This window comes from Pleurodeles waltl, chromosome 2_1 (assembly GCF_031143425.1).
Source record: "Pleurodeles waltl isolate 20211129_DDA chromosome 2_1, aPleWal1.hap1.20221129, whole genome shotgun sequence".
Lineage (NCBI taxonomy): Eukaryota > Metazoa > Chordata > Amphibia > Caudata > Salamandridae > Pleurodeles > Pleurodeles waltl.
The window spans coordinates 45,883,414-45,909,377 of record NC_090438.1 but is presented as its reverse complement, the minus strand read 5'-3'; the positions used below and the strand labels follow the sequence as shown (position 1 = coordinate 45,909,377).

The window sequence follows — 25,964 nt, the reverse complement described above, 5'->3', positions numbered from 1 at the left end:
TCTGAGACTAGGAGGGGTAATGTAGAGGTTGGTGGATGCAGGGCCAGGTGTGTCCCACGCCAGGTGTACCCTTCCCCGCCTCAGCTCCTGAGGTTCCAGTGGTTGAGCCTCAGTGGCTTCCCACTTCTTCCTGCAGTCTCTTCGGGCGTTAGTGCAGTGTCTCAAAGTCAGGATGCACAATAATCCTGACTGAATGGAGGTGAGGTCTTTGGAATGAGTGCGGGGCTTTGACTCTTAAAGTGCTAAGAAGCAATGCTATTGAAAGCACCCAACTGTGGGGCAAGGCCTCGCTCCTTTTAGGCAAGTGCTCCGAACAAGGAAATGTCTTGTGCCGCCTACTTCGACGGTGTATGAGGTGGAAGTAGGGGAGTGTGAGGTTGCAATTTTTTTTCCTTGTAACCCTTCATGTGTTCTGTGCTGAGCGTTGCAAATTTACAAATCTACATTCGATGCAATCTCTATATTTTCCTGAAAATCTGTGGGCAGATTTACATTTTGCTCTGGGTTTCTGTCACAAAAGTGATGTAAACTGGAGCAAAGAATTTATTAATTTACTTTCCAGTACGAAACTTGTTTTACGCTGGAAGGTTGCCTCAAAGTAACGCAAAGTAGTGCAAAGCGCTGCTCTGAGTTACTGTGCATCAAGGGGACGTATTAGATGTTCCATGTCGCTACACAGACATTCCCACGCAACCACCCATTCCCACCCAACCACCCATTCCCACGCAACCACCCAACCACCCATTCCCACGCAACCACCCATCCTCTCGTAGGGGATTTCCATGTATAGTCATAAGCACTGAATAGTTCTGCGCGCCTGCGGGGACCCCGGAGCACTGATGTGAAGTATATTCTTAAGTGCAAACACCAGCCGTTTGAAGAAAAGGTCTGTCAAAAAACACTTAAGAATAACATTGTGCAGCCTATGTGAACAGCTACACAGGCCAAATTGTTGAAAAGAAAATCAATAGTAGTGTAAATTCATGTTCAAACACCTATTTATTCTAGAAATGTAATAACAAATACATTCTCATACTTTATTTACACCTCTGATGAGAATAAAACAATGCAGGGCAGTGTAGCCCATAGGCTGCCATTATACAGAATGTAAATAGAGCTGTGCCTTTAAGAAAGCAAAGTCTTCCTGTATCCCATCATGCACAGCAACAGGCAGTTGCCTCAGTTCTTTTTTCCGGCTCCTGCTGACAGGACCCTGAAGCATTGAGCTCTACCTCACAAAGCTTTTTGTGACAGAAATTCATTGAAATATCTTTTGAATTTCATTTTCACTCGACGTTTTTACCTTTGAGTGATCATTTTCTACTGATTTCTGTTAAATTCTGACAGAATTTTGAGGTTTTTCGAGTTAGAAATGCCTTCACTTTTTGATAAATGTCCTTCTTGTGGCAGAAAGAAGGCTAAAACAGATCCACATAGGGTCTGCATAATTTGTCTTCCATCCAGCCACAAACCGGAGTCGTGTGACATTTGTAAAACCTTCTCTAGAAGAACCCTTCGTGATAGAGAGAAGATCCGACTTCAGGCGAGAGAGGACAGGAGAAAAAGTGGCCATTCCACTACAGAGCGAGGAGAAGGTCAGGCTTCTACCAGGGCTCAACCTGTTTCCTCCATGACTCCTTCCAGACCTGCTGAAAAACGACATAGATCTCCGACGACGTCGAGAGCGTCGACGTCGAAGCAGGGAACGGCGCCAACATGTTCGCCGTCGAGGAGTGGTTCGCCGGCGAGGAAAAGACATAGTTCGCCGTCGACAGCTATTTCGCCGTCGAGGCGGCGAAGACACCTGACGTCGAGAGGATCTGGGTCGCCGTCGACACGGCGAACACAGTCCACGCCAAGGAGATCCGAGTCGGGCTCGCCGTCGACACGGCGAGGGAGATCGCCGTCGAGAGAGAGTGTTCGCCGTCGGAGGCGTTCACCGTCACTGCACCGACGTCGAGGGTCGTCGTCGAGAGGTTCTCAGTGGCGAGACGAGTCGACGTCTAGAGGCACTCGCCGTCACCGCAGTTCGACGTCGAGGAGTGCTTCGACGTCGAGAAGACCATCTAAGAGGCCTAGAAGGGTTTATACAACCTCGGAATCCTCGGCCTCGCTTATCCTACTTCCAGCATCGCCACAGCTCTCGCAAAGGCAGTCGCCGTTACCACAGACGCCGGTAACACCTACGGCTCCTCTTCCGGCGCCTCCTCCAGAGTCTGTTCCGAGGACTCCAACGCGATCTGCAGGGCGTTCTGGATATTCGTCGAGGCGTACATCTACCTCTAGGCACCGTCGTCAGGAATCACATCATGGACATTCTTCATCGTCCACACGGGACTACTCTCCAACCTTATCGGACTCACCGTCCCCAAGAGTGTCCCCCATAGATGATGTCAACACATTTCAGGAGGTCTTAGTGAGAGGGGCAACCAAGCTGAATATCCCGCTAGCAGCTCCGGCCCCATCGACATCAGTAATCTTTGAGACCTTGCATCAAAAGACATCTTCACGACCTTTACTTCCACTGGTTCCGGGTCTTATTGAGCCAGCAATGGACATTTTTCTCACGCCAGCTACAACAAAGTCTGCTCCTTCCAGACTCATTAAAAAGTACCGTCCACCAGAGCAAGATCCTCTATTCTTGAGGTCGGACCCAGTACCAGACTCGGTAGTTATAGTGGCAGCGAAGAAATCGCATTCGACGTCACCGTCTTCCTCTGCTCCTCCAGACAAAGAGAGCAGAAAGATCGATGCTGCAGGAAGAAAAGTATGCTCGACGGCATCCATCACCATGAAAGCAGCCAGTGCCACTGCTTTATTAGGGAGATATGATCGATCCCTCTGGGACTCTATACTGCAGTTCGCGGAGCATCTCCCTAGGGACAAAAGGGAAGATTTCCTAGAGGTCGTGAGCGAGGGAGCTATGGTTTCTAACCAGATTATAAGTGCTGCGGCGGATTCTTCAACACTATCCGCACATAACTATGCTCATGGTATAGCGCTCAGGAGACATGCATGGCTGCGGCTTACATCGCTTAAACCCGAAGCACAGCAGAGGATACAGAACCTACCTTTCTCAGGCTCCACTTTGTTCGGCTCTCATGCCGATGACGAGATGGCCAGAATGAAGTCGGAGCTGGATACCCTGAAAGCGGTAGGCATGGAGCGACCTAAAGAAATTGCAAAAAAGAGCCATAGAACCCGTCCCGATCAGCCAGCAAGGGAAGGGGATTTATTCGAGGTATTTCCTTGTGCCAAAAAAAGACAAGCAAGAGTTTCGTCCCATTTTAGACCTAAGGACAGCAAACAAGTGGATTCGCAAAGAGAAATTCAGGATGCTATCCTTGCACCAAATTTACCCACATCTTCGTCAGGGCGACTGGCTCTGTGCAGTAGAACTTTGCGACGCTTATTTCATATTCCGGTGGCCAAGAAACATCGAAAATTCTTAAGGTTCACCGTCGGAAAACATCATTACCAATTTGCGGTTCTGCCCTTCGGCCTAAAATCAGCGCCGAGGACTTTTTCCAAATGCATGGCGGTGGTAGCCGCCCATTTGAGGAAGCATCGAATTTTTGTCTACCCCTATCTAGACGATTGGCTCATAAAGGCCTCCAGTAATCTAGAGACGCAACAACATTTCAAATGGACTCTACAGCTGTTACAGAAACTCAGTCTTCAAGTAAATCTCCTGAAATCCAGGAAAGGTGTTTCCTTCGGAGGAACGACGATTATCGATTCTCCAAAAGTGCAAACAACTGCAAGAGGCTCCACAGACCACTGCAAGAGTAATAGCTTCCCTACTGGGCTCGATGGCGTCTTGTATCCATCTCGTTCCCAATGCTCGCCTCCATATGAGACCATTACAGGAAAACCTGGAGGATCAATGGAGTCAACTAATGAACGAATGGGAGAACAAAGTCCTCCTTTCTCCCCACGCTTTACAGTCCCTCAAGTGGTGGTGTCTACCCGACAATCTCTTGGTGGGGATTCCGTTCCAACGACAGCCTCCAGCTCAAACCATAGTAACAGATGCGTCACTGCTCGGATGGGGAGCGCACATGGAACATCTTCGAGTCCAAGGCAAGTGGTCACAGAAAGAGAGTCTCTATCACATCAACCTGCTGGAACTTCGAGCGGTCCACCTTGCGCTCAAAGCTTTCCTTCCCTCTCTGAGAGCGGAAACTCTCCTTCTTCAGACGGACAACGTGGCCACCATGTACTATGTAAACAAACAAGGAGGCACCAGGTCCAGGATTTTTTCCAGGGAGGCTCAGACAATCTGGCATTGGCTTCTAGCCAGGAACATGTCGCTAGTAGCAACTCACCTGCCGGGCATCCAGAATGTGCAAGCGGATGCTCTCAGCCGAGTAATGGACGAGAACCACGAGTGGGTTCTACACGACGACGTCGTTCATTCCATTTTCGCACTATGGGGTTCCCCCTCTATAGACCTGTTCGCAACCCCAGAAAACAAAAAATGCCAAAACTTCGCCTCCAGATATTACCATCCAGGGACACTGGGGAATGCCCTGTGGATAAGCTGGTCAGGAGCATTTCTTTACGCCTTTCCACCGCTTCCCCTGATTCCGGCGGTCCTCCAGAAGTTATCCAATGCTCAGTCCAAAATGATCCTGATTGCTCCGGAATGGCCACGACAATGGTGGTTCCCAGACCTTCTTCACCGGTCACTCAAACCACACATCAGGCTCCCTTATCGTCCGGACCTGCTCGGGAAGTTCGGAGGGCAGATATCTCATCCCAACCTCTCATCACTGAGTTTGGCAGCATGGCTCCTGAGCTAGTGCAATATGGACACTTGAACTTACCTCAGGACTGTATGGAAATCCTGAGAGAAGCTAAGCGCCCTTCCACACGATCCACTTATGCAAGCAAGTGGAAGAGATTTTGTGTGTGGTGTTTAGACAACAACATTGACCCGATATCCTGTGGAGAAGAGTCTATTCTGCCATACCTCCTAACATTGGCAAAATCGGGCTTACAATTATCATCAATAAAGGTACATTTGGCGGCTCTAACAGCATACAGGAAGAGCCCATCACAACCTTCCTTTTTTCGAATCCCAATTATTAAAGACTTCCTGGAGGGTTTAAAAAAGGTCTTTCCCCCCATTAGAAGGCCGTCTCCTCCATGGGAATTGAATGTTGTCCTATCGCGCCTGATGCTACCTCCATTCGAGCCAATACATAAGGCATCGCTTCAACATCTCACATGGAAAACTGCTTTTCTGGTGGCAATCACTTCAGCGCGTAGGGTCAGTGAAATCCAAGCCCTTTGCTCTCAGGAACCCTACACGGTTTTTCATTCTGCGAAAGTGGTAATGAGAACTCATCCAAAATTTTTACCGAAAGTCGTCTCCGATTTTCATGTGAATCAAACCATTTCACTTCCAACTTTCTTTCAAAATCCAGCTACTTCTGCTGAGAGAACGCTGCACTCTCTGGATGTAAAGAGGGTTTTGAAATTTTACTTGGACAGGACAAAATGCTTACGTAAATCACAACAGCTTTTTGTTAACTATGGCCCACTTAGAACAGGGTTGGGCACGTCTAAGCAATCACTATCCAGGTGGATTGTTTCATGTATAATGTTATGTTATCAGTTAGCGAACAAGTCCCTCGGTGGTAGGCCAAAAGCCCACTCTACTAGAGGGAAGACAGCTACTACAGCCTTAATGAGAAATATACCTTTGGCAGAAATATGCAAGGCTGCCACTTGGAAGTCTGTCCATACCTTTACTCAGCATTACTGCCTTGATACAGACGCTAGGGCGGATGCACAGGTTGGACAGGCCTTGCTTAAGAACTTATTTGCATAACTTTAGTGTTTTGGCACTATTTTTTTCTGTCTGCTCCACCGCGGTTATGGGGATGGGCTTGCTACTCTATTCAGTGCTTATGACTATACATGGAAATCCCCTACGAGAGAAGGAATGGTTTCTTACCTGTAACTCCAGTTCTCTCGTAGGGGTATTTCCATGATAGTCATAAGCAACCCTCCCTCCTCCCCGGTGGAGTTCACATAGAAAAAGTTACCATAAATATGGTTGATGTTGGTACTCCAACAAAGCTTGTTCCAGGTTAAAAGCCTTCAAAAAGAACTGAGGCAACTGCCTGTTGCTGTGCATAATGGGATACAGGAAGACTTTGCTTTCTTAAAGGCACAGCTCTATTTACATTCTGTATAATGGCAGCCTATGGGCTACACTGCCCTGCATTGTTTTATTCTCATCAGAGGTGTAAATAAAGTATGAGAATGTATTTGTTATTACATTTCTAGAATAAATAGGTGTTTGAACATGAATTTACACTACTATTGATTTTCTTTTCAACAATTTGGCCTGTGTAGCTGTTCACATAGGCTGCACAATGTTATTCTTAAGTGTTTTTTGACAGACCTTTTCTTCAAACGGCTGGTGTTTGCACTTAAGAATATACTTCACATCAGTGCTCCGGGGTCCCCGCAGGCGCGCGGAACTATTCAGTGCTTATGACTATCATGGAAATACCCCTACGAGAGAACTGGAGTTACAGGTAAGAAACCATTCCTTCCCATGCAACCACCCATTCCCATAAAACCATCCATTCCCACGCAACCACCCATTCTCACGCAACCACCCATTCCCACGCAACCACCCATTCCCACGCAACCACCCAACCACCCATTCCCACGCAACCACCCATTCCAATGCAACCACCCATTCCCATGCAACCACCCATTCCCACGCAACCATCCATTCCCACCCAACCACCCATTCCCACGCAACCACCCATTCCCACAAAACCATCCATTCCCATGCAACCACCCATTCCCACAAAACCATCCATTCCCACGCAACCACCCATTTCCACACAACCACCCATTCCCACGCAACCACCCATTCCCATGAAACCATCCATTCCCATGAAATCATCCATTCCCATGAAACCACCCATTCCCATGCAACCACTCATTCCCATGAAACCATCCATTGCCATGAAACCATCCATTCCCATGCAACCACCCATTCCCACGAAACCATCCATTCCCACGCAACCACCCATTCCCACGCAACCACCCATTCCCATGCAACCACCCATTCCCACGCAACCACCCATTCCTATGCAACCACCCATTCCCACGCAACCACCCATTCCCATGCAACCACCCATTCCCACGCAACCACCCATTCCCATGAAACCATCCATTCCCATGAAACCATCCATTCCCATGAAACCACCCATTCCCATGCAACCACCCATTCCCATGAAACCATCCATTTCCATGAAACCATCCATTCCCATGCAACCACCCATTCCCATGAAACCATCCATTCCCACGCAACCACCCATTCCCACGCAACCGCCCATTCCCACGCAACCACCCATTCCCACGCAACCACCCATTCCTATGCAGCCACCCATTCTCACGCAACCATCCATTCCCACGCAACCACCCATTCCCACGTAACCACCCATTCCCACACAACCACCCATTGCCACGCAACCACCCATTCCCACGCAACCACCCATTCCTATGCAACCACCCATTCCAACGCAACCACCCATTCCCACGCAACCACCCATTCTCATGCAACCACCCAAGGTTTTTGACACAAACCTCTACAGTAACGCCTCTTTGAAGCAGACATTAAAAATGAGAGATTATGTTATGTCTTATAATGTTTCCCACTTTGCATGTGTGCTGTGCTGTCCCCTTCCAGTACAAAGACAATGCTAGACATCACGCACGCGCCTCTGCACTCTGGTGGAAGGTGTCTCCATGGCACTAGGCAGTATAGTTGTGCTCAGCAGTACGGGGAGAACAGCAGTACCGTATCTTAGCAGATAAGGCGCTGCCCTGCTCTCCCTCTCGCGCATTCTGTGATGTGCCTAAATTTGGACCCTGGTCATTTGGAATACTTTGAGTCACAAAATATAAACTTGAACAGAACATGTCCACATACCTCTGGAATCGTGTATAGAAAAAAAACTCTAAAAAAGGTAAAACCTCAGGGAAAAAGTCAAATTACATTTCCCAGTTTAGCTGGATTTAATATGTGAAAAATATCTTGCACTGCTGTGTCAACTATTTTGCAATGCATATGAAAACTTGGCATGGGTGAATGCAAATTTTAAGCAGGAACTTTTTCAAAGTTTGCAAAGTGCCAAAATTGGGAACTTTGCAAAAAGTAAAAGTAAGTTTGAACATCCCCAAGTGGAAGGCCGGACCCTCACAGCGGACCCCGGCACTGTGGAGTGCTCTTGAGTTCGGCAGTAGTACTCCAGTTGGGTGTGTGAGGGCCTCTATCTGACCTACGTCTGCCATCAGTGTCTTTCCGCTGGAAGATGTGGCTCTCATAGTCCCACAGTGCAATGCAAAGCCCAGTGACACAGGCCCGTCGTCTGCTTCCTGTTCACCACCTTTAACCAGCAGCTCTCTCTGCCCCCAGGCCCAGGTCTCCCCGCGCTGCTGCTGCGCTGGTGCTCCTGTCTCCTCCTTGCTTTTCACCCTCATGTCGTGAGTGCCTTCTCCTTGCTTTTCTCTCATTTGCACTGCTTTCTTCTGCTTTTTCCCTCGTCCTCACTGCTTTCTCCTTGCTTTTCCATCCTTTTTTGTGTGCCTTCTCCCTGCTTTTCCTGTGTTTCACTGCTCCCCCTCTTCCTTTTCCCCCGTTCCCCCCCTATTTTTGAGTGCCTTCTCCTTTCTTTTCCCTCTTTTTCACTGCTTTGTCCTTGCTCCCCCCCACACACGTTCTTTGTGCGCCTTCTTCTTCCGAAGAGCCCTCTTGACCTGGCTGTTTGAATGAGCCTCTGGGACATGCAAGTGCCTGGATTCCCCGTCGGGTGATTATCGCGCTTTACAAATCCTGATTGATTGATTGACTGACCATGCAAGCTGCACTGGTAGTAAGCGTCACATGAATTAGCAAAGCTGGCCTCTTTAGAAGTCACTCTCATATCCTAAGGACTGATCTCAACAACAACCATGTGCACTCATTGTGTGTATTAGAGAAGGGGACCCAAAAAGTTGTATTGTGACATTTGAGTACCCGTTTAAGCCCTGGATACAGGTGGCCGGTTAGGGTTGGAACTAAGGCAGAAGGTACAAGTACGGAGTGTCCAGGGTGAACGGCCGCTTGGTCGATGGTCAGACTCTATGCGCTTTACATTTGGGCTCCCTGGAATATTTCGGTAGTCAGCCAAGCTGTAGTTGTGGCAAGTGCTGTGTGTGATCGAGAAAGTTGTGCCTTTGTGGAAGTTGAACTTCTATAGTTATAGGGCATTATGAGGGTCATTCTGACCCTAGCGGCCGGTGGCCGCCAGGGCCACCGACCACGGGAGCACCGCCAACAGGCTGGCGGTGCTCCAACGAGCATTCTGACTGCGGCGGTTCAGCCGCGGTCAGAAGCGGAAAGTCAGCGGTCTCCCGCTGACTTTCCGCTGCTCGTTTGAATCCTCCATGGCTGCGGAGCGCGCTCCGCAGCCATGAGGATTCTGACCCCCCCTACCGCCATCCTGTTCATGGCGGGAAAGCCGCCATGAACAGGATGGCGGTAGGGGGGGGTCGCGGGGCCCCTGGGGGCCCCTGCCGTGCCCATGCCAATGGCATGGGCACGGCAGGGGCCCCCATAAGAGGGCCCCGCAAAGTATTTCAGTGTCTGCCTTGCAGACACTGAAATACGCGACGGGTGCCACTGCACCCGTCGCACCTTCCCACTCCGCCGGCTCGATTACGAGCCGGCATCCTCGTGGGAAGGTCGTTTTCCCCTGGGCTGGCGGGCGGTTTTTCAGCAACCGCCCGCCAGCCCAGGGGAAAACTCGTAATACCCGCCGCGGTCTTTTGACCGCGGCACGGTATTTTGGAGGGCGGCATCCTGGCCGCCCGCCAGGGTCATAATGAGGCCCTATATCTAGCATGTATGTATCCTGTACCCATCCAGAGTCGCGATTAGACCTTTGTAAAATGCTACTGTTCTCTGCAGATACTTCACAGCAGCGAAAAACCAAACTTGGTTTCCACTGCTGTGAAGTAACAATGGTCTCTGTCTATCAAGACCTCTGCATTAGTTTATTTCTGGCAGATCGGTATAACACATACAATTGTATATTGGTAAGAATGAATGAAGGGAAGGTAGTTCATCTTGGCAGTTTTTACATTTTCCTTGTCTATTTGATGTCACTCATAACCCGTCAGTGAAAAATGTCCCCATTAGTCACAGTTACAAACCTATAATTGTTGGGCGTGCCGCAGGCGTCCCAGTGAGCAGCGCCTTAAGGGTGAAGCGCCTAGCTTCTAAGGCTACGCGCTGCATCATGACGACTGGTCGTCATCTGAATGCTCTCCCCCTCCGTACTCACCTGTTTGTTGGACGCCAGTGTTGGCGTTGTCCTCCGGCTTCCATGTACTACTTCCTGTGGGCTCGGCATCCTCTCTTGGAATTGCGGCAGGTCCCTTCTTGGCGTTGGAAGCGACAGTTCTCTCTCGTCTGCATCTTCGTAGCCGCAGAATTACTGCAAAAGACAAAGAAAGTCATTGTTTAAGCAGCAATCTACACAATCTGGTAACATGTAAGAATTGCATAAAAGTCAAGGGATAAATATACTCATCTAATGGAGTCTTGCTGAAAGGACTGGTGAAGCCGCCATTTTCTGTTATTTTCTACAAGAGGAAAAGAAATTCATATATCATTTTCAGTTCAAGTTTCTTAGCGAACAGAGACTTATATTAAGGTCATTATTACTTGCACAAGCCATTGATCAATGAAAAGTGATTCACAGCAAGGGCAATGTTTTATTATGTAAATTATGTTTCTGGAGAGGAAAGCTGACTTAAGCTATGAACCTTATATGAACTTTTGATTCACTGTCAAAAAGACTGATTTTATTTGTCTAGCTGGATTCATAGAGCCTATACATTTGGGTAGGAGATTAACATTATATTCTCATATATCATATGTGAAATTTACCTATTGAATTAATGGTCTTGAGTTCACCAGCACTTAAAAGGGAGAAGGAATGTTGGTAATCTAAAGTGGATTACATAAATGGAAAAGGAATCACAATGTATATATTCTAAGTTCTAAGGTTTGTTCTATATGCTTTAGAAACGGAAAAAGACTACCTACATCGCAAGGTGGGGATTGGTGCTGGCCTTGGTCAAGATCCATCGTTTTGTCCCGCTGGCTCAGGCGTGTGGTTTGCAGTGAAGTAGGGAGTTGTGTCCAGTTCACTCCTGCAAACAGATATCAGGCCTGGCAATAAGTGTGCATATTTCTGGCAGAGCAGGGGAGGGGCATTATTTGCCTCGGTTTAGCACTCTGATAGACATTTGGCCTGATTCTAACTTTGGAGGACGGTGTTAAACCGTCCCAAAAGTGGCGGATATACCACCTACCGTATTACGAGTTCCATAGGATATAATGGACTCGTAATACGGTAGGTGGTATATCCGCCACTTTTGGGACGGTTTAACACCGTCCTCCAAAGTTAGAATCAGGCCCTCTGTGTATTGTGTTTTCTTGGGATATTGTGCATATGACACCAGTGGTATAGTAGGAGCTTTGCATGTCTCCTAGTTCAGCCTAAGCTGCTTTGCCATTGCTACCTTCTATCAGTCTAAGCTGCTAGAAACACCTCTTCTATACTAATAAGGGATAACTGGACCTGGCACAAGGTGTAAGTATCTTTGGTACCCACTACAAGCCAGGCCAGCCTCCTACACTCTATAGATCACTACCACTGTAAACGCAGTATGCTGCAACCACTACGCTCATGGTACTTAACTCCAGGTGAACGTATCCCTTTCAGTCTTAGCAAGACCGCAATTCGTGAGACAGGACTAGATCATGGCACACACACGATATGTGTTCACTCATGATTAAAAAAAACGTTACCAAGGATCTAGATAGCACCACAGCTCGAGAACACAGAGGAGGGATACACTTTCATTACCACGCAAAGGACCTTTCCAACCCAACAACTCCTGAGAAAGTTCAGCCATGATGAACAACTCCATACAGAATGTTTGCCAAACACAAATAATGCTCCAGACAAACAATGCACCTCAGAAAGTAAAGGGACAAGTGGTTTCAGATCACCCTATTCGTATCTTCAGAGTTAGATAGAAATAAGGACTTCGATTCTTTGAATGATATTGATTTTGATGCAAGTTTTTCTCCTTTTTTGAGTTTTGATTCTTTATTTGAGCTTAAATGATTCTTGCATATTTTATATATAAAGAATCTTTGACCTAGGCCTTTTTTATGAAAGAATCTCTGACATTGGTGAACATGTATTTCGCAACATGTTCAGTTACCAAAGTCGCTTTATCAGGGCCTCCTCACATTGATCAAACCAACAGTGTTGACAGGTCGAAATAATTCATTAACAACAGTTACATGTTCCATACCACGTAAAGGACTTGCTTCACATAACAGTTCCCTTTGATTAAAGTTTGATTTCAATGGCTTAGGGTGTGTATCTTTTCAGATCTAAATCAGGGGAATCCTCCATTCCACATCTCAAGGCATGATAGCCTCCAGTGTCTTGTTGCACATATCCAGGTTTACATTCTGCCTCGCAGAATGCTTGATAAAGGCTAATATTTTCATTCAGAGCGCTAGGCCAAGCCACACAATGGCACGCAGAATGGTTGCCCATGCAAAACCTGAAACTGTTTGCCTGGACAAACAAAGTCATTCTGCATGTTTGCCAAAGACAAACTTCACAATGCTGGACCAAAATAAACAAGGTTATCCAGAATGTGTTTCAAAGAAAAAATGATGTTCTTCGGGGTGCTAGGCCGGGTCAAATAATGGCACTAAGGCCCTCATTCTGACCTTGGCGGGCGGCGGAGGCCGCCCGCCAAAGTCCCGCCGTCAGGTTACCGTTCCGCGGTCGAAAGACCGCGGCGGTAATTCTGACATTCCCGCTGGGCTGGCGGGCGGCCGCCTTCAGGCCGCCCGCCAGCCCAGCGGGAAAGAGGCTTCCACGATGAAGCCGGCTCGGAATCGAGCCGGCGGAGTGAAAGCTGTGCGACGGGTGCAGTTGCACCCGTCGCGTATTTCACTGTCTGCGCAGCAGACAGTGAAATACATTTAGGGGCCCTCTTACGGGGGCCCCTGCAGTGCCCCGCGACCCCCCCTACCGCCATCCGGTTCCCGGCGGGCGGACCGCCGGGAACTGGATGGCGGTAGGGGGGGTCGGAATCCCCTCGGCGGCGCAGCTAGCTGCGCCGCCTTGGAGGATTCCAATGGGCGGCGGTACACTGGCGGGTGACCGCCAGTGTTGCCGGTCCGACCGCGGCTTTACCGCCGCGGTCGGAATGCCCATTGGAGCACCGCCGGCCTGTCGGCGGTGCTCCCGCGGTCATCCAACCCGGCTGTCATGGACCGCCAGGGTTGGAATGACCACCTAAGAGTGTTTGCCCAAGACAAACAAATGCCTTCAGAATGCTGGACCAAGAGAAAAAATACCCCTCGAATGTTTGCCCTAGACAAATAATACCCCTCAGAATGCTCGACCACAATAAACAATGCTCTCAGAATGTTTTACCAAGACTAACTATGGCTTCCAGAATGCTGGACCAAGAGAAACAATGTCCCTAGAATGCTGGACCAAGACAAATAGCACCACTCAGAATGCTCCACCACGATAAACAATGCTCTCAGAATGTTTTCCCAAGAAAACAAAATGGCCTTTGGAATACTTGACCATGATAACAATTCTCTAGATTGCTCAACCACGAAGAACAATCCTCTAAAATGTTTTCCCAAGACAAACTATGGCCTTTAGAATGCTGGGGAAAGAGAAAGAATGATCTCAGAATGTTTTCACAAGGCAAACAATGGCCTTCAGGATGCTCGACCACGGGTAGCAATGCTCTCAAAATGTTTGCCCAAGACAATGACCTTCAGAATGCTCAAACACGATTAACAATGCACTTAGAATGTTTGCCCAAGACAAGCAATGCCCTTCAGGATGCTCGACCACAACAATGTTCTCAGAATGCCTGAGACAAACAATGGCCTTCAGAATGCTCGACCACGATTAACAATACTCTCAGAATGCCCAAGACAAACAATGGCCTTCAGAATGCTCGACCACGATTAACAATGCTCTCGAAATGCCCAAGACAAACAATGGCCTTCAGAATGCTCGGCCATGATTAACAATACTCTCGAAATGCCCAAGACAAACAATGGCCTTCAGAATGCTCGACCACGATTAACAATACTCTCGAAATGCCCAAGACAAGCAATGGCCTTCAGGATGCTCGACCACAATAACAATGCTCTCAGAATGTTTACCCAAGACAAACAGGCCCTCATTCTGACCTTGGCGGGCGGCGGAGGCCGCCCGCCAAAGTCCCGCCGTCAGGTTACCGTTCCGCGGTCGAAAGACCACGGCGGTAATTCTGACATTCCCGCTGGGCTGGCGGGCGGCCGCCTTCAGGCAGCCCGCCAGCCCAGCGGGAAAGAGGCTTCCACGATGAAGCCGGCTCGGAATCGAGCCGGCGGAGTGGAAGCTGTGCGACGGGTGCAGTTGCACCCGTCGCGTATTTCACTGTCTGCGCAGCAGACAGTGAAATACATTTAGGGGCCCTCTTACGGGGGCCCCTGCAGTGCCCATGCCAATGGCATGGGCACTGCAGGGGCCCCCAGGGGCCCCGCGACCCCCCCTACCGCCATCCGGTTCCCGGCGGGCGGACCGCCGGGAACTGGATGACGGTAGGGGGGGTCGGAATCCCCTCGGCGGCGCAGCTAGCTGCGCCGCCTTGGAGGATTCCAATGGGCGGCGGTACACTGGCGGGTGACCGCCAGTGTTGCCGGTCCGACCGCGGCTTTACCGCCGCGGTCGGAATGCCCATTGGAGCACTGTCGGCGGTGCTCCCGCGGTCATCCAACCCGGCGGTCATGGACCGCCAGGGTTGGAATGACCACCTAAAAGAGTGTTTGCCCAAGACAAACAAATGCCTTCAGAATGCTGGACCAAGAGAAAAAATACCCCTCGAATGTTTGCCCTAGACAAATAATACCCCTCAGAATGCTCGACCACAATAAACAATGCTCTCAGAATGTTTTACCAAGACTAACTATGGCTTCCAGAATGCTGGACCAAGAGAAACAATGTCCCTAGAATGCTGGACCAAGACAAATAGCACCACTCAGAATGCTCCACCACGATAAACAATGCTCTCAGAATGTTTTCCCAAGAAAACAAAATGGCCTTTGGAATACTTGACCATGATAACAATTCTCTAGATTGCTCAACCACGAAGAACAATCCTCTAAAATGTTTTCCCAAGACAAACTATGGCCTTTAGAATGCTGGGGAAAGCGAAAGAATGATCTCAGAATGTTTTCACAAGGCAAACAATGGCCTTCAGGATGCTCGACCACGGGTAGCAATGCTCTCAAAATGTTTGCCCAAGACAATGACCTTCAGAATGCTCAAACACGATTAACAATGCACTTAGAATGTTTGCCCAAGACAAGCAATGCCCTTCAGGATGCTCGACCACAACAATGTTCTCAGAATGCCTAAGACAAACAATGGCCTTCAGAATGCTCGACCACGATTAACAATACTCTCAGAATGCCCAAGACAAACAATGGCCTTCAGAATGCTCGACCACGATTAACAATGCTCTCGAAATGCCCAAGACAAACAATGGCCTTCAGAATGCTCGGCCATGATTAACAATACTCTCGAAATGCCCAAGACAAACAATGGCCTTCAGAATGCTCGACCACGATTAACAATACTCTCGAAATGCCCAAGACAAGCAATGGCCTTCAGGATGCTCGACCACAATAACAATGCACTCAGAATGTTTACCCAAGACAAACAGGCCCTCATTCTGACCTTGGCGGGCGGCGGAGGCCGCCCGCCAAAGTCCCGCCGTCAGGTTACCGTTCCGCGGTCGAAAGACCACGGCGGTAATTCTGACATTCCCGCTGGGCTGGCGGGCGGCCGCCTTCAGGCCGCCCGCCAGCCCAGCGGGAAAGAGGCTTCCACGATGAAGCCGGCTCGGAATCGAGCCGGCGGAGTGGAAGCTGTGCGACGGGTGCAGTTGCACCCGTCGCGTATTTCACTGTCTGCGCAGCAGACAGTGAAATACATTTAGGGGCCCTCTTACGGGGGCCCCTGCAGTGCCCATGCCAATGGCATGGGCACTGCAGGGGCCCCCAGGGGCCCCGCGACCCCCCCTACCACCATCCGGTTCCCGGCGGGCGGACCGCCGGGAACTGGATGGCGGTAGGGGGGGTCGGAATCCCCTCGGCGGCGCAGCTAGCTGCGCCGCCTTGGAGGATTCCAATGGGCGGCGGTACACTGGCGGGAGACCGCCAGTGTTGCCGGTCCGACCGCGGCTTAACCGCCGCGGTCGGAATGCCCATTGGAGCACCGCCGGCCTGTCGGCGGTGCTCCCGCGGTCCTCCAACCCGGCGGTCATGGACCGCCAGGGTTGGAATGACCACCAGAGTTACTAAAAATAAAGGTACTTTGGCCCGTATTTATACTTTTTGACGCTAAACTGCGCTAACGCAGTTTAGCGTAAAAAAAATTTGCGCCGGCTAACGCCATTCTGAAGCACCATGCGGGCGCCGTATTTATTGAATGGCGTTAGCCGGCGCAAGCAGACCGGCGCTGCCTGGTGTGCGTGGAAAAAAAACACGTACACCAGGCAGCGCCGGCGTTGGGGAAAATGGCGTTAGGGCGTCTTAAAAATGGCGCAAGTCAGGTTGACGCTAAAAAATCGTCTTAACCCGATTTGCGCCATTTTTAACGACGCCCAGACGCCATTTACATGACTCCTGTCTTAGTAAAGACAGGAGTCATGCCCCCTTGCCCAATGGCCATGCCCAGGGGACTTCTGTCCCCTGGGCATGGTCATTGGGCATTGTGGCATGTAGGGGGGCACAAATCAGGCCCCCCTATGCCAAAATTTTTTTTTTTTTTTTTTTAAATGTATACTTACCTGAACTTACCTGAATGTCCCTGGGGTGGGTCCCTCCATCCTTGGGTGTCCTCCTGGGGTGGGCAAGGGTGGCAGGGGGGGTCCCTGGGGGCATGGGAGGGCAGCTGTGGGCTCATTTTGAGCCCACAGGTCCCTTAACGCCTACCCTGACCCAGGCGTTAAAAAGTGGCGCAAATGCGGGTTTTTTTGACCCGACCACTCCCGGGCGTGATTTTTGCCCGGGAGTATAAATACGACGCATTTGCGTCGCCGTCATTTTTTTAGACGGGAACGCCTTCCTTGCATCTCATTAACGCAAGGAAGGCGTTCACGCAAAAAAATGACGCTATTTGCCCATACTTTGGCGCTAGACGCGTCTAACGCCAAAGTATAAATATGGCGTTAGTTTTGCGCCGAATTTGCGTCGAAAAAAACGACGCAAATTCGGCGCAAACGGAGTATAAATATGCCCCTTTATTTTTATGACAATATGCCACAAGTATCTCAGTGAGTACCCTCAATAAGAAGGTAAGTAATATACACAAGTTATATGTACACAAACCCAAAACAGGTAAGTAAGAGTCAGAAAGGTAATGCAAACAGTGTAGAATTACAATTAGTTGTAATAGGAGAACATAGGTCTAGGGTCAACACAAACCATATACTCCAAAAGTGGAATGCGAATCACGAATGGACCCCAGACCTATGGGAGCTTGTATAGGGTCGCTGGGACTGTAAGAAACAGTCAGGGTGTCTAAGATACCCTACCCCAAGACCCTGAAAAGTAGGAGTAAAGAACACCTACTACCCCAAAAGAGCACAATAGTCGTGATAGGGGGATTCTGCAAGAACAACAAACACCAGCAGTGCACTGTCAACGGATTTCCGGACCTGAGGACCTGCAAGGCAAGGGGACCAAGTCCAATAGTCGCAACAGTGTCCAGGGGGGGCAGGAGCCCAGGAAACCCCTGATGAAGGTGCAAGGAAGCTGTTTCTGGATAGAAGAAGCTTGGAGTTCTGCAAGAAAGAAGAGGACTAGGAACTTCTCCTTTGGAAGACAGATGTCCTACATCGCGATGAAGCTTGCAGAGGTGTTCCCACGCAGAAATACCACAAACAAGCCTTGCTAGCTGCAAGGGTTGCGGTAGAGGTTTTTGGGTTCTGCTGAGGACCAGGAAGGACTAGGATATCGCCACTTGGAGGAGGAGACAGAGGGGGCGCTCAGCAACTCAGAAAGCCCTCACAGAAGCAGGCAGCACCCGCAGAAGTACCCCAACAGGCACTTAGAAGATTAGTGAACCGGAGTCCATGCGAAGTTACAAAGGAGGGTCCCACGACGTCGGAGGCCAATTCAGCGGGTTGTGCACTGCAATACGGAGTGCTGGGGGCCCAGGCTAGGCTGTGCATGAAGGAAATCCTGGAAGAGTGCACAGGAGCTGGAGCAGCTGCAAATCACGCAGTACACAGGTTTGCAGTCTAGCGTGGGGACGCAAGGACTTACCTCCACCAAACTTGGACTGAAGAGTCACTGGACTGTGGAAGTCACTTGGACAGAGTTGCTGTGTTCCAGGGACCACGCTCGTCAGGATGAGAGGGGACCCAGAGGACCGGTGATGCAGTCTTTTGGTGCCTGTGTTAACAGGGGGAAGATTCCGTTGACCCACAGGAGATTTCTTCGGAGCTTCTGGTGCAGGGTGAAGGCAGGCTACCCCCAGAGCATGCACCACCTGGAAACAGTCGAGAAAGCCAGCAGGATTAGGCACTACAATGTTGCTGGTAGTCGTCTTGCTACTTTGTTGCGGTTTTGCAGGCATCCTGGAGCAGTCAGCGGTCGATCCTTGGTAGAAGTCGAAGAGGGAGATGCAGAGGAACTCTGGTGAGCTCTTGCATTCGTTATCTGAAGAATTCCCCAAAGCAGAGACCCTAAATAGCCAGAAAAGGGGGTTTGGCTACCAAGGAAGGAGGATTGGCTACCAAGAGAGGTAAGAGCCTATCAAAGGGAGTCTCTGACGTCACCTGCTGGCACTGGCCACTCAGAGCAGTCCAGTGTGCCCCAACACCTCTGTTTCCAAGATGGCAGAGGTCTGGGACACACTGGAGGAGCTCTGGGCACCTCCCCTGGGAGGTACTGGTCAGGGGAGTGGTCACTCCCCTTTCCTTTGTCCAGTTTCGTGCCAGAGCAGGGCTGGGGGATCCCTGAACCGGTGTAGACTGGCTTATGCAGCGATGGGCACCATCTGTGCCCATCAAAGCACTTCCAGAGGCTGGGGGAGGCTACTCCTCCCCAGCCCTTCACACCTATTTCCAAAGGGAGAGGGTGTAACACCCTCTCTCAGAGGAAATCCTTTGTTCTGCCTTCCTGGGCCAGGGCTGCCTGGACCCCAGGAGGGCAGAAACCTGTCTGAGGGTTTGGCAGCAGCAGCAGCTGCAGTGGAAACCCCGGAAAGGCAGTTTGGCAGTACCCGGATTCTGTGCAAGAGACCCGGGGGATCATGGAATTGTCACCCCCAATACCAATCTTAGACATGTTACATGGCCATGTTCGGAGTTATCATTGTGACGCTATACATAGGTAGTGACCTATGTATAGTGCACGTGTGTAATGGTGTCCCTGCACTCACAAAGTCCGGGGAATTTGCCCTGAACGATGTGGGGGCACCTTGGCTAGTGCCAGGGTGCCCACACACTAAGTCACTTGGCACCCAACCTCCACTAAGTGAAGGTTAGATATATAGGTGACTTATAAGTTACGTATGTGCCGTGGTAAATGGCTGTGAAATAACGTGGACGTTATTTCACTCAGGCTGCACTGGCAGGCCTGTGTAAGAATTGTCAGAGCTCCCTATGGGTGGCAAAAGAAATGCTGCAGCCCATAGGCATCTCCTGGAACCCCAATACCCTGGGTACCTCAGTACCATATATAAGGGAATTATATGGGTGTACCTGTATGCCAATGTGAATTGGTAAATTTAGTCACTAGCCTGTAAGTGACAAATTTGGAAAGCAGAGAGAGCATAATCACTGAGGTTTTGGTTAGCAGAGCCTCTGTGATACAGTTAGGCACCACACAGGGAACACATACAGGGCACATACTATGAGCACTGGGGCCCTGTCTGGCAGGGTCCCAGTGACACAAGGACTAAAACAATATACATACAGTGAAATATGGGGGTAACATGCCAGGCAAGATGGTACTTTCCTACATAGAGTGAATGAGACTTTTTGCCCATGTCATGGGAGTGGTGCCCCCATCTCACTCCTGTAAAGTTCCACTGCTGTCTGCTTAACTCACCCTTGAATGCATTAGGTTGTATGCATCGTTGGACTGCATGGGAGCTTGTATGTGCTCGCTAGAGTGTTTGTGAGCCTCTGATGTGATGCAGTATATGACAAACAGCAGCAAGTTGTGTGTGCATGATGGGATGCCTGTGTGCCTGTGATAGGGTACCGTATAGGAGAGTCAGCATGTGCGGTTGTGCTTGTGTGTTGGGGTGTGGAACATGGAAGTCCATGGATTCCTTTATGAAGACCCAGGCTTGTTGAGGAGCTTGTGGAGGTAGAAGAGCCCCAGACAGATCTATGGGCTGCTACAGTCCTGAGAGCTGGGTGGGACACACACACTGGAGACAGGAAGGACCAGGCTCTTCAGTACACTTCAAAAGGGGCTATTTGATTCTAAAGGGAGGCCACTCGTCAAAGGGGCCTGGGCACATCTCAGGAAAGAGATGGGGCTGATAAGGAATTCATGAAGAGTAGGGCTGGGGGCCTTTTTAACCCTTTGATGCATATATCACTGAGGCTGACAGTCAAGTTTAATCCTCTAATCACTCTCATGACCTGTGCTTGGGGCTATCAAGTATGGAGTGTGAAAAAAGTGCCTCTTTTGACTTGGTTAGCCCCTACTTTTTGCCTGGAACATCATGTGGTTTTGAACTGTGAGTGCCCTGGGCCCCTGCTAAACAGGTTCCGCATGGCCAGATCCTTTGTCCCCAATACTGTACTGTGATTGGCAACTTCAGCCCCCATTGTAAGTCCCTAGTAAATGGTACCCCTGGTACCTAGGGCATGGATACTGAAGAAAAAACCCCAGAGCAATTGTGCTACTCTGAGAGGCCCCATACCAGCCTTATGCAGACTGCCATTGCAGGCTGAATGACAAGGTGTCCCCAAGATTGCAAACACGACATGGCACTCAGCCTGGGTGCCATGTCACCTAACACTGCATGCAATATAGATAAGTCACCCCTCTAGCAGTCCTTGCAGTCCTAAGGCAGAATGCACTATATTACATGTGAGGGCATATGTGCATGAGCAAGTATGCCCCTCTGTGTCTTTGTCAATTCTTAGACATAGTAAGTGTACAGGGAATCCATAGTAAGTGCATTTGCTGGACACAGGTCACTATGAGTTCCCTAGCTACATGATGGCCCCTCTGGACCCTGGGCTGTGTGGTATCAAACAACTCAGCAAAATAAACCTTCACTGGTGCCAGTGTTGGATTTATTGTAAATTGTACCCAGAGGGCAACTTAGAGGTTACCCCTGGAAACCTAACGGCCCTAGCTTGGTTACTGACTGGTCTTAACCAGACTGCCGCCACCAGGCATGATTCTGCCCCCTCGGGTAGGAGCCTACTTTCTCTGGGGCCAGAAGACAAAGCCTTTCTTGGGCAGAGGTGGCATACCTCCCCCCCCCAGGCAGGCACCCTGCTTAGGCGGGAAGCTTCAAAGGCTATACCGCCTTTAAAATGCGACCCCAGCCTCTGCTGCTACCAGCTGAAGACAACCCCCGGTTCAGCCTCCACTTTAAGTGGGGAAATAGGCAGGAAAACTAGAAAGAATAGGAAGAGTGGCCACCCTCAGCAAGCACCAACCATCAGGTGTGGCAAGCGAGGTGGCCCCTCCATTTCATTTTCCTCCATCTTGGATGGAAGGAAAACTAGCCAATTAGTATTAGGGCTGTGCCCTCCTCCCAAAGGAGAAGGTCACATGGTTGTAGCCACCCTAAGGTAGGTAGCCCATTGGCTACTACCAGGTACTTCCCCTAACGCCCCCTAAATACAGTATATAGGTGGCACCCCCTGACCAGAACTTTAGATTTCCGATAACTAAGAAGAGCCGGACACCACAGAAGTCGCATCAGCAGAGAAGACCGAACACACCAACTGACTTGGCCCCAGCCCTACTGGCCTGTCTGCACTCCTCAACGAACTTGTACCAAAAGATGACTTGTCCTGCAGCCCAGCAACCTCCGAAGCCCTGGGAGGACTGCCTGCCTTCACTAAAGACCAAGATTTTCTGTGGACAGCAGCCTGTCTAAAAGAAACCAACTTTAAAGACGAAGTCTGCCTGAGGAACCGCAAAACCACCTCTGGAACCACCTCTGCACCCGACGCCCACAGCCCAAGTTCAAGTGGCCCACCGGTCCTGTGAAGGTTCCCCAGCGCTTCTGAGTCTACCAAGGGCTGACCCCTGCCGGACTCCACAGCAATACCTGAGGCCATAATCTGTAGCCTCGCCCTGACCGTGACCTGCATGGTAAGCTTCTTCCAATGCCACAAGACACCTCTGCACCCGGAGCCCCTGGGCCTTGGGGAGCTGGACCGTCGGTGTCCCTACGACCTCTGACATCTCTACTTCCCTGGGCAGCTGTGGGTTGTCTTCACCCAGCCTCCTGGCCAGAGACTGCAGCCTGTTCCTGAGACCAATCTCCGCCATTGGATAACATGGGGCGCCAGAAGCTGTGTTGTCACCCTGCACCCGGCCGCCCCTGTACCGCTGAGAATATAAGTTTGGTGCTGCCTTGTGGCGCACCTGGTGCTTACCTCGACCCCTGGAGATGAACCTCTGATGGCTCCTGTACTCACATGTAAGTAGTGCATTTTCGTGCACCCCCAGTTTCCATTGGTTAACATTGGGCATCCGACTTCAAATTCGACCTCAGCACACGGCTGCCACTGTGCCGCTATGGGTACACTCTTGGTGCTGATTTGAACCCTGCCTGGTGTTGACTTTAAAACCCAAAGACTGGATTTGTAAGTCTTTTACTCTCCTGCAAAACTGCATTCTTGTAGGACAACATTGAAGATTCTGAAAATTGCACTGTGTCAATTTCTGAAACTGAAAAGTGTTTTGAATTTAAAAACTGCTTACCTTTTAATGAAGTTCTTGACCTTAAAAATGATATAAAGATCATTGTTAGCTTTTGTAAATTGAACTCGAGTTATTCTTTCTGAGTGTGTCTTCATTTATTGACACTGTGAGTACAACAAATGCTTAGCAAGACTCCTAGATAAGCCTAACTGCTCGCCCACCCTACCCCAAAAATAGAGCATTGGGTTGTCTATTTTTTTGCCTCTGGCTACCAAGGTGGGGTTGCCTGGACTCCCTGCACAGTGCATGTCATGTTAGTTCACTACATAGAGAGCCAGCCTCCTACATGATGATCAGAACCTCTTTTGGAGGGCCATGGGGATTGCACGGGCTACTGGGCCCAGCCGTGTTGGTTGAGGCCTTGTACACCTGATACACCGGGGACTGACCTACTACGGGTCCCACTAAATTGGGCCAAGCACCCCTTCTGCATGTGATTCTCAGTGGTAGCTGTGGTCCAGCAGTCAAGGCTCCCAGAAGGAAGGGGGGATGTAAATACAGGTCAGTGAACACGACTTCTAACTCAAAATACAAACAGTACGAGCAATAAATCGATGTCCATCCAAATGCTTGCTTTTGTAGGAAAAACTGTATTTTTTGTTAACTCTTCACATGCAAAGCGATGTGATGTTCAAATGCAATAACACAATCTCCCTTGAGATCGGGTCCCTCGTAGTTGTCAGGTGAATCCCTGTCCCACAATCCTCCGTGTGACGTGTTCAGGGTTATTACCTTTTTACTGGTGCACGCATCAGGGAATGCAAACTGTTAAGCTGTGGTCAAGCTTTCCCTTTTGACTGTTCAGGATTTCAGTCAAAAGTGTCTATAGTGCTGCAACACCTTCAGCAATAAACTCCCCATGGCCCCAACGGCCATAATTCTGGTCCTACCCACTCCTGCCTGCGTCCTGCATTACAGCAGATGCCCTCTGCACGGGCACTCATGAGATGTGATCCTTCTTGGTGAAGCCAGGCTGCTCTCGGTACATGCCACAGCGTCGGGTGGGTGCAGGCTCACTCTCCGGAGTGGCACGACCGAGCTCCTCAGGGATCAGAGCAGCTTCCAGTTCAAAGCAATGTTCTCCCCGGAGGGGGAATCCAGCCCCTTTGGTCCTAACTGGTTCCTACAAGAACGTGTCATCTTCCTTGGTATTCTCCTGGTTCACAGATCCTTCGATGCAGCTATTCCTACCAGTCACACACTCACTTCAGTCCCGGGCGATGGCCCAAAGTCTTTGATGATTTGATCCTGGCAGCCCCCTCAGCATACGGGATTGCCGCAGCACCTGCTGGGCGCACGTAGACTCCTCAGGTTCAATTGACCGAACCATGGGGGCCCCTCCTGGCATATGGGTTCGCCACTCAGGTGTTCACAAGTCCCGGCACACTGGTCACACAACTTGTTCACTGGTGGCCTCCTTTGGCATACGGGGTCACCGCAACAACGCTATATGGGTTCAGCAAACTCCACACAGCGCTCGATACTTGGCACAGTCTATGGCGGCCTGCTTCTGGTAGGGGTTGCTGAAAACATCCAGGCCCGATCGGTGCACAGCTGAATCCTCAGACCTCGCTAACGGAATCCTCACGTTAAGGCTCCCCACTGGACCTCGCTCCTTCCAACTCTCTCCTCTTCCTCACATGGCACACTGGTCTTGGCAAGCAGGCAGGTGCTGGTGCACCAGGCTCCAAGGCAGGTTGTCTTTGTTTCCTAGGGTGATGTCCCCCTCACCCAGCAGGATCACTAGCAGGCCTTAGCCCCTAGTCCAGTTCGCAGAAAGGTTTGCAGAGTTTCCCCTTCTCACACAGCCCGTTTGACTACTTGGCAGGTGACAAATGTTTGGAGACTCAACCTCCCCGTCATATAGTCCTTTTCCAGACACCAAATTTGATTTAGCTTCTGGGTTTTTGAAGTTTTATGTTGGGGTTCTGCTGCGTTTGAAGTGGGCACTTCTCCTTTTCCTCTTCCTCAATGAAAGGTCTGCCACAGAAGGCACGACTCCAAAGCTGATTGTCCACAACACAATTCGTGGAAGTAAGCAGAGCTCACGCCTGGATGTCAGCCACAGTAAGATGTGCATCAAAGGGTTAATCCCAGGTCCCCTGCCCTACCCTTTATGATTCCCTCATCACCCCCTCTCCCTTCCTGAAATGTATCCAGGCCCCTTCCTTGTGATCTGACACTGAATCAAAGGGTACCCTTTGAAGTGTCAAGGGTGAGTCCCTTCCTCCTTTCACCCTGTGTGTGTCCCACCCACCTCACAGGAGTGCAGCAATGCAGAAATCTGTCTTGGGGGGATTCCTCTCCTCCTCATGTCTTTACCAGGCAGGTCTTGGCTTCCTAAAATGGAACCCATGGTCCGTCATACAATTTACCATTGCAGGCACACTCGCTCAGTGTACATTCATACCACACTTTCTGTTCAGCACTAATACCTCTGTGCATTGTACCCTCACAGGTACACATGCATTAATGCGTTCAGTTGTGCACACTGTTCAGCACTGAAGCTTTTCTATACTGTGCCTGGGTGTGCTGTTCTCAAACATACACACTGCCAGCACACACCTCACTAGGTGCATGATGCCCAACTCTTCACCCTTCATGTATTGTACTTCATGCCAGGACCCATACACCCAGCACATGCTGTCTCTGTGCATGCACTGCACAGCACTGCATCTCTCATGTCATGTATTCCTCTCAGGCATACATCCTCCCAGTACATGTACTAACCACACATGTACTGCACAGTACTGCTCTATGCCTGTACTGTACCCTTCCCAGGCACATGAAGAACCAACGCAGTCACTACTCCTGTGCTAGGCAGCGCTCCACGCCTCCCTGATGTAGGGCA

At 50.1% G+C, this 25,964-nt stretch overlaps 1 protein-coding gene across 4 annotated transcripts in view; it reads left to right on the top strand.

The window, feature by feature from the left end:
- Window positions 1-25,964, top strand: part of DLG3 (discs large MAGUK scaffold protein 3) — a 1,213,683-nt gene that overhangs the window by 259,429 nt on the left and 928,290 nt on the right. The gene's annotated exons all lie outside the window — the stretch shown is intronic.